The 13890-nt window shown below is 36.6% G+C and overlaps 1 long non-coding RNA gene across 3 annotated transcripts in view; it reads left to right on the top strand.

Moving 5' to 3' along the window:
• The window catches only part of LOC309389537, a 29696-nt gene extending 18124 nt beyond the window's left edge, over positions 1-11572 (top strand). For 2 of the 3 annotated variants that reach the window (XR_014174961.1, XR_014174962.1), the window contains exon 3: positions 2776-3572. This is a non-coding gene — a long non-coding RNA (uncharacterized lncRNA). Of the gene's footprint in view, positions 1-2775; positions 3573-8764 lie in introns of those variants that run through there. The other variant, XR_014174960.1, reaches the window with a different exon arrangement.
• Positions 11573-13890: the final 2318 nt, after the last annotated feature.

The raw sequence follows: 13890 nt of genomic DNA, 5'->3' as shown, positions 1-13890 counted from the left end.
CCACCCCCAAACCTTACAGTAGTCCATTGTAGATGTTTGAATGCCACTGATGTCTTAAGATCAGGAAGGATGAACTCCCTCCATCCAGTTCCTCCTAGCTTCTCCCTTCCAGGTTTCTTCCCTAAATTTCCAGCCAATGCCCTGACTGAATCCTAGATTTAAAAAATTAGGGTTGTCTGCACTTGACATCTTTCCAGTTTCCCGGAAATATCCCCAGAAAAGAGAGATTAGAGTCTGGGCAGAAATTGTCTAAAAAGGTGTATTTAGAAATGGCCACTTCATAAGTAAGCACATCTTCAAGGCAGCTGTTACCACCACCTCTCCCAACAGATATTAATCATCTCTCAAGTCTATCTCCCCTTGAGATGTACCCGAAGACTACAGCTAGTTCAGAATGCGGCTGCGCGGGCCATCATGGGGAGTACTAGGTACTCCCACGTAACATCTTTCCTGCGCGAGCTGCACTGGCTACCTGTGGTTTTTCGGGTGCGTTTCAAGGTGTTGATCACCATCTTCAAAGCGCTCCATGGCACAGGGCCTAGTTACCTGCAGGATCGCATTCTACCACATACATCCCTGCGACCAATTCGCTCACACAGGGAGGGACTCCTCCGGGTGCCTTCCACCAAGCAATGCCAACGGGCAGCGCCTAGGAGTAGAGCCTTCTCTGTGATGGGCCCAACCCTCTGGAATGACCTCCCCCCCCCCTGATATTAGAACTACTACCGACTTCCGCTCCTTCCGACAAAAACTTAAGACTCACCTGTTCCGATTAGCCGGCCTGGCCCACTTATAGTTCTACTCTTACCTCCTGGCGGATATTTTATTTGGGATAGCTTTTAAGGATAATGTTTTTAACTTTTTAAAAAATTTTTAAAAATTTTAATCTAACTTAACTAAATTGTACAGGGAACTTCTACTACCTCCTCCAGTCCTATGTTTAATTTATTTATTGTATACTTATAACATGTATATTTACTGTTCAACTATTTTAATATGACTGTACACCGCCCCGAGTCTCTTTTGAGAGAGGGGCGGTCTAGAAATCCAATAAAGTTAAGTTAAGTTATCTAGTCACATGCCAGAGACCACCCACACTGCCTAAAGGCTAGTAAGGCATGGATACAACCAATGAGTGGGAGAGTTGGGTTTTGTTTTGTAACATCTTGTATTCTTTGGTTACCTTTTTATTAGGAATAGTCTGGAGCAGAGATGCCCAACCTTTAGGCTGCAGCCCAGTATATAGCCTATTTAGAACTGGGCCGCGAATGCCAGGCTGACGCACATGCATGCAGCTCAACGACTGCCACTTGTGCGGCCTGGTTCCTCTCCCCTCCCCCTTTCTGGGCTGCCAACCCACAAAGATTGGGGACTACTGAGCTAGAATGTGTTATTGTCATGATAGCTAGTAGTGTCAGTTGCTTTGCTGATTAATTATGTGTTTTTAGTTGATGAGAAATTGATGTGTTTTTCCATTCTGTGTATTATATGGGAAGAAGTGATTCGTTTCACTATCATTTGATTTTCACACCTTTTTCCACATGATCGATTGTAACAGTAGATTGGTTCCCTTTGACTTGAAAGTGCTATTGGTTAATAATAAGTAAATAACCATTTAGAATTTGATTACAGATAAACAGATCATATGTTTACTACAGATTAACTACATTCCATTTGATAAAATACATGAGACGATAAAATACATGAGACGGATGGATGGATATAGATCCAAGCTAAATCATTCAGATCTTCTCAGCACATGTATTTCTGCTGCCCACAGAGCTCTAGTGCCATTATATCCTAATTTAATATTCTGTCTAAGTGAAACCATTGATACATAGATTATTGCCTAGTTCATATATCTTTTTTGCTATGCACATTTAAGCTCATTGAATCATCTATTACAAAAGCTATTGGAAGACCCACAAAAGGCTCTTAAGCATATTTGTATGTTACATTAATCATACCTAGCTTTCCAAGGAATCATCATAGAGAAACAGTTCTTCATGATGAGTATGTCAAAGAGAAACTATTAACTTTGTAGTAAAGTTGACCAAATTACTTTTTGTTCGAAGTTAATACAGTTTTGGATATCATCTGTATCTACTTCAAAAGTTCTTCTGAGCTTTGCTGCAAACATTGAATTTCTGCATGGCCCTAAGTAGAATGAATGAGTATACTCTGTAGGAGAGGTAGAAGAACAATGAGCTTAGTGCCATTTGCTGTTCATGCTTCCATGAAATACAATTGATTTGGTTGTTTTTCTGTATTTTGGACAAAAAAACAGGAAAATAGTCAGGATAATTGTTGTAACAGGAAAAATGAAATGGTAAAAGAAAAGTTTAAAATATGATGGAATTGTTGAGGCAAATAGCATGTGAGTTAAGAAACCACCATTCTACACTAATAGAAGATTTTGAAGGAATGAAATGTATTTTAGTTTGTAAAGTTGAAAACATGGAAAATTTAAAATCTAAATCTAAATGAGTTTTAGCAGATTTTTTTCCAACCCAGATTGCTTACTTCAAGGATATTCTACAATATAATAAATTCAGTTATATCATTCCACACCTGCATTCTTTTCTGCTTTCTTCTCTAATTTATCTGTAGTCACTGTCAAAATTTTAGTGCATGCTAAACCTTTCTTTAGGGTTATATTTTAGAATGGGGCTTTCCCACAAAGTTATTTATTATAAAGTTTTTCTGCTTCTCAAGGTATACTAATTCTTCTAACACATTTCTTATTAATCTAATTTAGATTTAATTCTTTTACAGAGATGGCTATCACAATCTAAAGCTCCATCTTTTGTATTAATATGGTGTGCATCCTCATACTTGAAAGTGCCAGGAGAAGAACATGCATCTGAACGTATTCTCTTCTAATTGAAGCCAGGGACTACGATGGCTTTCTATTACAGGTATTCCTAGACTTACAACTGTTCTCTCACCAACCACTTGAATTTGTGGCAGACCACACAGTGGGTACTTACAACACAGTTTTGAAGTTCCAGGGCCCTTCCATTATGTGACCATAACTGTTTTCCTTCCCGAGCAGTAATTCGGAAGCACCATTTCAGGTGCTGAGTAGCTGGTCTGCACTTGCAGGCATTTTCAACATCCCGTGTTCCCATGACCACGTTTTGCACAAAACCAGCTTTTACTTCCATTTTTTGGCAAAAATCAGGCTATATAGCAAGCCATTGCTTTGCTTAACAGCCAAAAGGTCATAAAATTGGGTCGGTAACATTAGTGACCTGATTTATAGCCACCACAACTTGTGACTGTAATGGGCAAACTCTAAGTCAATGGTTATCTATATGTGACCTGAGATCAAGAGAGTGTTATCATCAACAGAAATAATTTTCTTTTCCTCTTTTTTTACTAAGAAAAATCTGCCAGTCTGTATAGTTTTCATATATTTATATTATTTGGGGAAATGCCAGTAGTCACTACTCAATAGATATAGACTGTAATAGGTCCATAGTTTTTTCAAATGAGGCATTTTGCTTCTCAGGTGGCAAAAGTTCAATACTGTCTTACACATGTGAATGTATGTAAATTATTATCCAGAGGGAATAAGGTCATAAAATTGGGTCGGTAACATTAGTGACCTGATTTATAGCCACCACAACTTGTGACTGTAATGGGCAAACTCTAAGTCAATGGTTATCTATATGTGACCTGAGATCAAGAGAGTGTTATCATCAACAGAAATAATTTTCTTTTCCTCTTTTTTTACTAAGAAAAATCTGCCAGTCTGTATAGTTTTCATATATTTATATTATTTGGGGAAATGCCAGTAGTCACTACTCAATAGATATAGACTGTAATAGGTCCATAGTTTTTTCAAATGAGGCATTTTGCTTCTCAGGTGGCAAAAGTTCAATACTGTCTTACACATGTGAATGTATGTAAATTATTATCCAGAGGGAATAATTATTCAGGAAATAATATATATGTATAATTCTGTGATCTATTCTAATTGTATTGGCATATGCAATGGCATATATGTCAGAAAGGTCTAAAGTGCTATAAGTCCAGTGTTTTGATTTTTCAGAAAGTAGAAAATAAGTAGTTCCATAGGGGTTTTTTCAAGAGGCAACCTGACTTTCTTGTTTTTCTTTGAAGATGTTTCACTTCTCATCCAAGAAGTTTCTTCAGTTCTTTAGAAGTTTCTTGGATGAGGAGTGAAACGTCTTCAAAGAAAAACTTGAAAAGTTGCCTCTTGAAAAAACACCTTTGGGACAACCATGTCCTGGATGACTGAGAATCTCCATAGACATTTAGAAAAGCAGTATTTACTCTGATGTCTTGGATACAATCTCCATTGTGTGAAGAGACAGATATTGAGATTTTGTATTATGTTCTTTTAAAGAACTTAATTTCATTTTAGGATTGTAAAGGCAAGAAACAGATTGAAAAGTTGCATGTAGCATAAATTTGTTTTTTTAATCATGTAGGATGATAACAATTTGATTTTCCACTCATATGACCTTGCCACGATACTTGTTATGATAGGGAAAGTAGAAAGCTGGTGACTAGCAAAATCATCTTAATGTAGTTCTTTATTCATTCAGTGTGTTATCCATTGTATAACAGAATGATATAACCCATATAAAACAAGAATAAAATTCAATGAACTTCAAATATATATACACTTTAAAAGCAGAAAAAAACCATCTAGATTGAAAGAGGCTAAAACATTATGCAGCACTGATAATTAAATCTACAAATACCTTTCTGAAAGAAATTCAAAACATGGACTGAACATTAAAACATTAACTGTTTTAATGGCCTACAAGAAGAGTTACTAAAATCTGTTGCCAAAAAAAGATATAAAAAAACTGATATCTTTGGAACTATAATGTGTGGTGGCTATCATTGAGAAGGATCACTCATGGATCGATGCTACCTTCGTCATAATATCTGAGAGCATCCAGAGCAGAGCCTTGAATGGCTATCTTAGGACATTGGTGGGAGTATATATTTTATTTTGAAAATAATTGATATTAATGAATTCCTTATGTATTGCATATCATTCCATATGATAAATCCATTTTAGTCTGATCCAGCTGTGAATCTAGATTCTTATTGTAAGCCATAGACCCTCAGGATACCATTTGATTTATTGGAATAAGTATTTGTATGATAGGATTATTTTCATGTTGAATAAAACTTGTTAAATTTGAGAGCCACAGACAACCAAAACAATGAAACGACTCTGTCCCTGGCAGAACAGAGTTTGGCAGGCTGTGCAGCAGGAAACGAAATAGATTCCTGTTGAAGCAGATTCCTTTGCATAATACCTCTTCTTATTATCTGCAATGAATTAATAACTCTCACTACTAAATGTCTGGTGTAGCTTTTTCAGAAATTATTGAGAAAGAATATTATGTTAAAATAAATAAATAAAATTTAGGTTCAGATTTCTGTCCACAATGTATGTGTATCACATACTTTAAAATGGTCGATGATGTGTTAGTGTAATGTATACATTTTGCAAATAGCATTTGGATGCATTTTCAGAATACTGTATGTAACAAAGGTGGGCTTTTTTTCCCTTTGGATTACTGCATTTTTGTCAGGGGCACTGTGTCAGGAGCCATGTGCTAGGCAGAAAAAAAAAGCTTTTGACCCAGAAATGGTGAAACAAGAATCTTCCCTCTTTTTGCCATATTTTCTTCCATCAACCATTTGCTTCCCCAATATTTTTCTAGACAATTGCCAATAAATTAACAGATTATTCTTCCTGGAGTAAAGAGATTTTGAAATCCATCCAAGGATCACCGATTATCCATCCAAATTCTAATGGCAGAATTAAAAAGTAAAAATTCCTTTTATGTAACTTTACTAAAATTTTAAAATAAAAGATTAAAAACTAACAAGAACTAATATTTAGAAAGGAAAAAAGAAGAAAAAAACAAAGAAAAAAATTCAGAACTGAAAGACAAGGAAAAAAGATTATAAAGAAGTTACTTCCAATTTTCTTTCACATCAGTTATAACTATAGATTTTTCAGAGTTTAAGATGCACCTTTCCCCCCGCCCTAAAAGTGGGTGAAAATTTAGGTGCGTCTTATAGACCAAATATGGGCGTTTTTGGCCTCCTGGACCCTCTGCATGTTATGTTTTCGCCCTCCCTGGCCGTCAGAAGCACTCTGCAGTGCTCTGCACATCCTGTTTTCTCCAAAAATGAGCCCATTTTCAGCAAAAAATACCCATTTTTGACCTGCAGAGTGCTTCTAGCAGCCAAGGAAGGCAAATACGCATTGTGCAGAGAACCTGGGAGCCCCAAAATAGACCTGGTTTTGGTGAAAATAGGACATGCGGAGCACTGTAGAGTGCTTGGGGGGGGGGGCGGGGAAGTCGAAAATGCGATGTGCAGCGGCCAAAAAGTTTTTTCTTCTTCTTTTCCTCCTACAAATTTAGGTGCGCCTTATAGTCTGGTGTGTCTTATAGTCCGAAAAATACAGTAAATTGAGCTATGGTTATATCGTTTACATATTTTCTATTATCATTTTTTTAAAAAAAATTAGAACCATCTACCATCATTTTGTTTTCTGCAAAAAGTCAGTAAAGAGTTTCTAATCAACATTGAACTTACAGAGTGTCCTTTCTCTACTTAAAGCTGGCCATCTTAGCAACTTCACTATTCATTGCTCTCTTGTGGGTAAAACCAAATCTTTCTACCTTTGTACATAATAATAGTCTCACTGCAGTTACAAAAGGAAAGTTTCATGGATTGTTCCAATTGCTTATCCATCGGTTCCAAAATAAAAGCTTCCAGTTTTAATTGTATATTAATCTTTAAATATTATATATAATTCAGTTTAGAATTTTTTACCTTTTTATTCTATGCACCACGCTTGATAAAAATACCTCCCTTTTTTATTAAATTTCTAGCATAAATTTGAAGAAACTTTATACATTCTAAGCAATGTGTCATTGCTGGTGTCATGCATCAATGATAACTTTTATCAAAATTATCTTTAAGACTATAACATAATGTAAATTTCAATCATTTGAACAATATTTTCCCTTAATCCATTTGTATATTGTAACCAAAGATTTTAGCCCATTTCATCATACATTATTTTAATAAAAGGTTATACATTATAGCAGTGACATGTTCATCATTTTTACACAATTCTATTTCAATTTCAGTCTTAAAATGTTTAACTCCAAATTAGTTTGTCTGGTTTATATATTTCTGATAGTTCTACATAAGAAAACCATTGACCTGAATATCTTTTTATTATCAACTCGTCTTCATTTTATTTTACATTTTCCTTGACCAAATGCTAATATATCAGAGTAAGTTAACCATTTATGTTTAGGCATCATTTCTTTTCTATAAAATGTTTTCTGTGCTAAGCACCACAAACTAGGTGTATATCTGTTCCATATTGTCAATATAACATGTCTAATGATTTTTAAAATCTACACTAGCTTTATCATGCCATAGATATCCATGCCACCCAAATCTTAAGTCATGTTCTTCTAATTTCAAAAGCCTTGTTTCTCGGCAGCATCCATTCTTTTACCCAAACTAAGCAGCAAGCTGCAAAAAATAATTTCAAATTACCAAAACTCTATTCTCCTCTTTCTTTTGCATCTTGTAACATTTTATACTTGTCTTCTTTTCACTCAAATTTACTTACCTTTTTTGCCATTGTTTAATTGAAACATCAGATGTCCAAAATTGTATTATCTGAAACCAAAATAACATTCTAGGAAAGATATTCTCATCACTAAAAATTAAAATCCCATAAATGCTATCATTTAGAGAACTGTGTTAAAAACTGTAAACAATATGGTGAAATTTATTGCCAAGTAAAGTGGCATGTGATAAGACTGGCTTGCAAATTTAATCATGCCATATTCTAGAGAAATGAGTTAGGAAAAATAATGGCAGATCAGGTAGGCATAGATGATTTTGGAAATATCAAGAGGTTAAAAATGGGTTTTAAAGTAAGACACAATATTATGAAGTTGTGTCTACACAACAATATTGTGCTAGAAAATATATTTTCATATATCATATACCATATCAAACACCTGAAAGATCAAATTTCATTGCATTGTACTCAGATTGCATGTTGCATTTAGTACCATGTTTCTCCGAAAATAAGACAGGGTCTTATTTTCTTTTCCCCCCGAAATAAGTGCTTGGCCATATTTTCGTGGAGGTCTTATTATTTTTCAAGTGCAGGAGGCAGTGAGCGTAGTCATCCCATGTCTGCTGCTGTATTGCAATATTTTCAGGGAGGCCTTATTTTCGGGGGAGGGCTTATTTTAGTGCATGCACTCGAAAGCCTGATTGGGCTTATTATCCGGGGAGGTCCTTTTTTCAGGGAAACAGGGTAGACCTGTCCACATAGTCAACATTCATGGCTGACCCCAGAAAAGAGAAACTCTATTAGATACAAACGTTCGACTTGATATGATTGTGTCCCTCTGTGTAGTTTCTTTGGTTTTTTAGTTGGCATTTGGAAAGGACTGAGTACAGTTCATTCATAAATGTGGTTAAAAGCTATGAACGATCTATATTACTGAGCCTGAGAAATAATTGACAGCATAGTTAGACAAATTACAGGCTATGTAGATATTACTCTATTTAAGAATTTTCAAACTGTGAACTTTTGCCTCTATGAAGAAACCTGTCCATAAGTCTATCCTAGAAGACCCTTGGAACTAGGAGAAGGCAGGAAAGCTTCTGGTGCATGCCACATATTCTACAGAAATCTTTTCCGACTTTCTCCTAGAAAGGTGGTTATTTGACTCAGCAGATATTCAATTTAGATGAAATGGAGCTCTATTATAAGAAAATAGCAGACAAATCTACATTTGGAAGGAGATGATGATGATGCCAGCCTACAAAGCTGCAAATAAGCTAACTATGGTGCTAGATGACAGTGCTTCTAGTGATCTGAGCCTAAAACCACTGTTCGTCTACCATTCCATGAATTTGCAATCTCTTTAAGAACATTTCAAAGAGTTCACTTCCTGTTCTGTGGAAAGCTAACAAAAAACTTTGGTTCACCCTTCTCATCTTTGAAGACTGGTTCTTCCACTCTTTCATCCCAGAATTGGAGAAGTATTGCCATGAGAAAAACTTTGAATTCAAGATTCTGCTTATTTCACAAAACACCCTCAGGGTATTTAAAATCTAACAGTTTCCCTGGATAATTTCCAACCAAATGCGAAGTTTGTGTATCTGCCTCCAAAAGCCATATTCCTCCAGCCTATGGCCCAGGAGGTGATAGCAACCTTCAAAAAATATTCTTCATGGCACATTTAGGTAGGCAGTTTATAGAGTGGAGTCTCAGATCACCTTGTACTAGTTTTGAAAATCCCACAATATCTATAAGGCTATCAAGAATATCAATGCAGCCTGGAGCAAGATTACTTCTACAAACTTGAATAGGGTGGAAACGCCTTTGCCACTAGCTTGTTCATGATTTTTAAAGGCAGAAAGGGAGTTGCAGAGTGTGGTTGATTGCTCTGAGCAAAGAGCTTCAGCATGACCTTGAGGAGAAGGACTTTGATGAACTATTAGTTATACACACGGAGGACTTCTCCAAGAAAGACCTCATGGAATTGAAAAGCCAGCAAAAATAAGAGGAAGAGATTGAAGCGCTGAAGCAGTTATAGACTAAGCTAATGACAGAAGTTTTCTGCTTGATTAAGAAAGCTCTGCCATTTTTCAAGATGACCTTAATATCAATGCTTCACTAAGGTGTCTGCAGTTGTCCCTCATGCAATCCACAGTATCATCTATGAGAAAAAGAGGAAGGCCGGCACCCAAAGTTCACTGGACCACTTCTTTGGGAAGAAGGAGAAACATAACATATCAACTCCTGAGGACAAGCCAACACCATTAACATCAGGTTTTACTGCAATGCTGCTACTTATGGAAGGTAAGAATTGTTATCGTGCATGTTTTTTATACTAGTTTGGATTTGCAAATAAACAGATTTGCGAACATTCTCTTGGACAGTAATCTGCAAGTATCAACTGTATCAACTGTTACTGTACTATATGTTATTGTACGTACTATATTTGTCATTATGCATTATATTTCGTTATCTACTGTACAATAAAGCAAGAAAAAGAAGAGGAAACCAAACTATATTGGTATCTATTGCACTTACTGTGCATAAGAGTATTTAGAAATTTGGTGGTTGATTGAAATGGTACAACGTTTGTCTTTTTATAAATGTACTTGAAAGTAGTATTTAAAAAAAACTGAATATGCTTTTTGTGGACATTATGTGGAAGTTTATCTGCTAAGCCTAGAATTATTATTGGAATCTAACAAGTCTAGGATAAGATATAGATTATATCAATGAATAAATTATGATGGGTGTTAGACAAAATAGTGTCTGTGAACCTACATTTATCCACAAATGTCTCTTCTGAGATTTCCCAGGATCTCTGCTCCTGATTTACCATATTTATTAAGTATCATTTTTTTTACTTTTTTAAAAAAAAATCTGCCTTTTTTCAGATACAACTCAAGGCAGTGAACATACCAATACTCCTTCCTGCTTCTATTTTTTCCAAAAAAACAATCTCGTGAGGTGGGTTGGGCTGAGGCAGAGTGACTGGCTCAAAATCACTCAACCAGTTTTGTGTGCCTAAGGTAGGTTTAGAACTCAGTCTCCTGATTTCTAGGCCTACACTAACTGCTACACTAAACAGGCTTTCATTTGATTGTTTTTAATCTCATTTTTTAAATAATAATAAACTGAAATGTGTGGTATTGAGAAACAATTGGCAAGCATACTTTGACTTTACTTCTAACTTTCATTGAGGAACTCAAACCCAACACCCATTTTTACCCACAACAAAACAACCCTAGGATCATCTTCATATGCAAGCTCTTTGTTGGCTTTTTTATTTTTAAAATAAAAATAACGAACAATGATGGTGAGTGGTTGCAGTTCTGTGCTTTTTAGATATTGGACATATTCCAGAACAAAGAAAACTGCTGTGATATAGTGATCAGGACTCAAGATTAGTTCAGTGAAATCTGATTTTTTTACTACTTTCTCAGAGATACTACAAGTTTGAATTTGGCTGCTATTTGAAGTCTTGTTTTGCTTGTTTCCATTTATATTGTGTTCTTAGAATAGATTTGTATATATGAGAAAGAATATAGCAAACTGGATAAGAAAAGCATACAGAGCATGGTTTGTGGATATATTTTTTTCAATCCCTTTTTTCAGCATGGCCCTAGGAGGTATCTGTATTTCTTATGTACAACAAAGTATCATGTGTATTTATCCTTATGTGACTATAAAGATCAAACCATGGCATCTGTCTATTTATTTATTTATAAGATTTATATCCCATCTTTCTGTTCAATAGTCTCTTGTTGTTTTACCGCAGCAACCTATGAGTTAGTTTGGGCTAAAAAGAAGTGACAGGTCCAGTGCTGTGGCTAAGAATGAACTAGAATCTGGGTCTTTCCATTGTCTTTCTGCATCTTCTATAGGGATGCATTAGGGGAAATGTTCTGGATTTGATTGTGCAATGCCAGCTTTGCTATATGCAGATGATTTGTTACGCTTTTCCTAGGTGGAAAGGAGAAAGGTATTTATTGATGGTACAGGCTTATTTTGCTTAAAAGAATAATTTGTAGTATCAAAAAACTACAGTTAAATCATTCCATGACATATCAGTAGGTTGCATAAATAGCAAATTGCTAGAACCCCAGTAGAGCAGGTGCATATTTATAAATATCGTGGAGTGAAGTTTCAGGCTTCCTAACATGGAGCACACATTTATTGGGCAAATGTTGTCCAATGTACTCTCCACAATTGTGTTAAGAATCTTCCATTCAAAGGGACACTTTTTATTCAGGCAAATTGCAAGGTTTTTCTTGCTAAATGTATTTCTCAGCTTTATGGTGTTCAGATAAGCATTTTTATGAAGTTACAAAGGTATACAGTTCAAATTTATAAGCACTGTATTTACAATTCTAAAAGGCATCAAAATGCTGCCTTATAGATAGAGACTATAAGTTTCTGTTAGTGCCAGACCCTGGTTCTATCTTTATGTTCTTAACTTTTGGTTAAAATTGTTTGTTTTCCCTGTTCTTAGATACTGTTTTAAATTAAACTGGCTAATAAAAGCTTCTAGCAAACTCCAATTCTTAGATGTCTCTTTGGAAAGTCTCCTTCAATTAGGTTTTGAATAGAATAATAGAATAATTAGGTTGGAAGGAACTGTGGAGGTCTTTTAGGCCAACCACAGTTCAAGCAGGTATCATCTTAAAGCAACAAATCTGGGATATTGATTTTCAAACCAGTCTAAATCTTAATACTCAACTTCCAATGTTCTGTACAGCAGTTACAAACCAATATAGTATCCCTCCCTCTCTAAGATTAGATCACATAGTTACTTTCTATCCCTTATTCAACCCATTTAACCAGCACATCCAAAAATCACATTTTCAATTCTATTTTTTTCATTTTCAACAAAAAGTCCATAAAAGGTTTCCAGTTTTTTATATTAAAAAAGTGTTTATTATTTTATCCCTGATCAAACAGATCAGTTTTATCATTTCTGCAAATTTTGCCATTTTTACAATTCATTCCTCAGTTGTAGGAATTTCTCCAACATATAGTCTTGCAGTAGCTACCATACACAAAACTAATGTTCTCCTGGGTGCTGCTCTGGAGAGTCCAAGCATGGGTTAAATACAGCCAATCTGCCCAGGACTGAATTGAAACTTTAAGCGATGCCTCTGGTGCCAACTAATCTTCAGATTTTTTCAATTCAGCTAAGACCAGTGGACGTGCTTCCAGTTTCTCTTCATTCCTAATTGATTGTTTGGACTCTCTGTTTTTCTATTTACTACAAAAAGATTCTATTCTACTTCCTGATTATTGGAACAAGATCGCCTCGGCCACCTTTAAGGGCGGCAAGCTTTTTGGGGAGGCCCTAGATCCCGTCCTGGTTGAAAATAAGGACAAAAAGAAGGTTATGCCTTTGGTCAACAAAAAATCTGATTGTAAGGATTCACAGACTTATAGGAGGCAGCCATTTCGGAACTCGGAACAGCCGTCTACCTCTAGTTCCTTCCAACGTCCATACTCTCAGGGCACGGATAGGTCCCAGGACCATCAGCCCTTTCGTGACAGTAACCGCCAACAGTCCTTCTCCAAACGTCCCTATTGCGGAGGGTCCAATTCCAGACCCTTCAGATGCTATAAGTGACCACCAGTGGACGGCTCCCGTAGGAGGGCATCTACAGCTGTTCCACGCCCAATGGGAGCAGATCACGTCGGACCAGTGGGTCCTTCAGACAATATGCATAGATCTAACAGAGTTCATTTCTCCCCCTCCCCGATACTTTGTTCGGTGTCCAACCCCCTCCTGTCCGGTCAAGAAGGTTCTCATGGAACAGGAGATCCTTCACCTCAGAGACGTAAACGCCATAGAACTGGTTCCACCAGGTCAGTAAAGGACAGCGTTTTATTCAATACTCTTCCTTGTCCCAAAGAACTCCAGGGGGTGGAGGGGAATCCTCAACCTAAAAATGCTAAATCATCATATAGCATACTGGAGGTTCAAGATGCCCTTCAGTCAATTCTGGGTTGCATCAGGCCGGGGGATCTCCTAACATCCATAGATCTCAAGGAAGCCTACCTCCACATCCCCATTTGTAAAGCTCACCGCAGGTTCCTGAGATTCTTTTAAGCAGGCCGCCACTGCCAGAACAGGGCCTTGCCATTCGGCCTGTCCTCAGCACCTCGAACCTTTACAAAGATCCTAGCCGCAGTGGCGGTTTTCCTGAAATCTCACCCAGTACGCCTGCATTGCTACCTGCACGACGTCCTCATCCAGTCATCGTCACGGCAACAAGCGGTACAAGACCTAC

This window comes from Natrix helvetica (assembly GCF_964273705.1).
Source record: "Natrix helvetica genome assembly, chromosome: 3".
Lineage (NCBI taxonomy): Eukaryota > Metazoa > Chordata > Lepidosauria > Squamata > Natricidae > Natrix > Natrix helvetica.
This window is presented reverse-complemented; position numbering and strand designations above follow the sequence as displayed.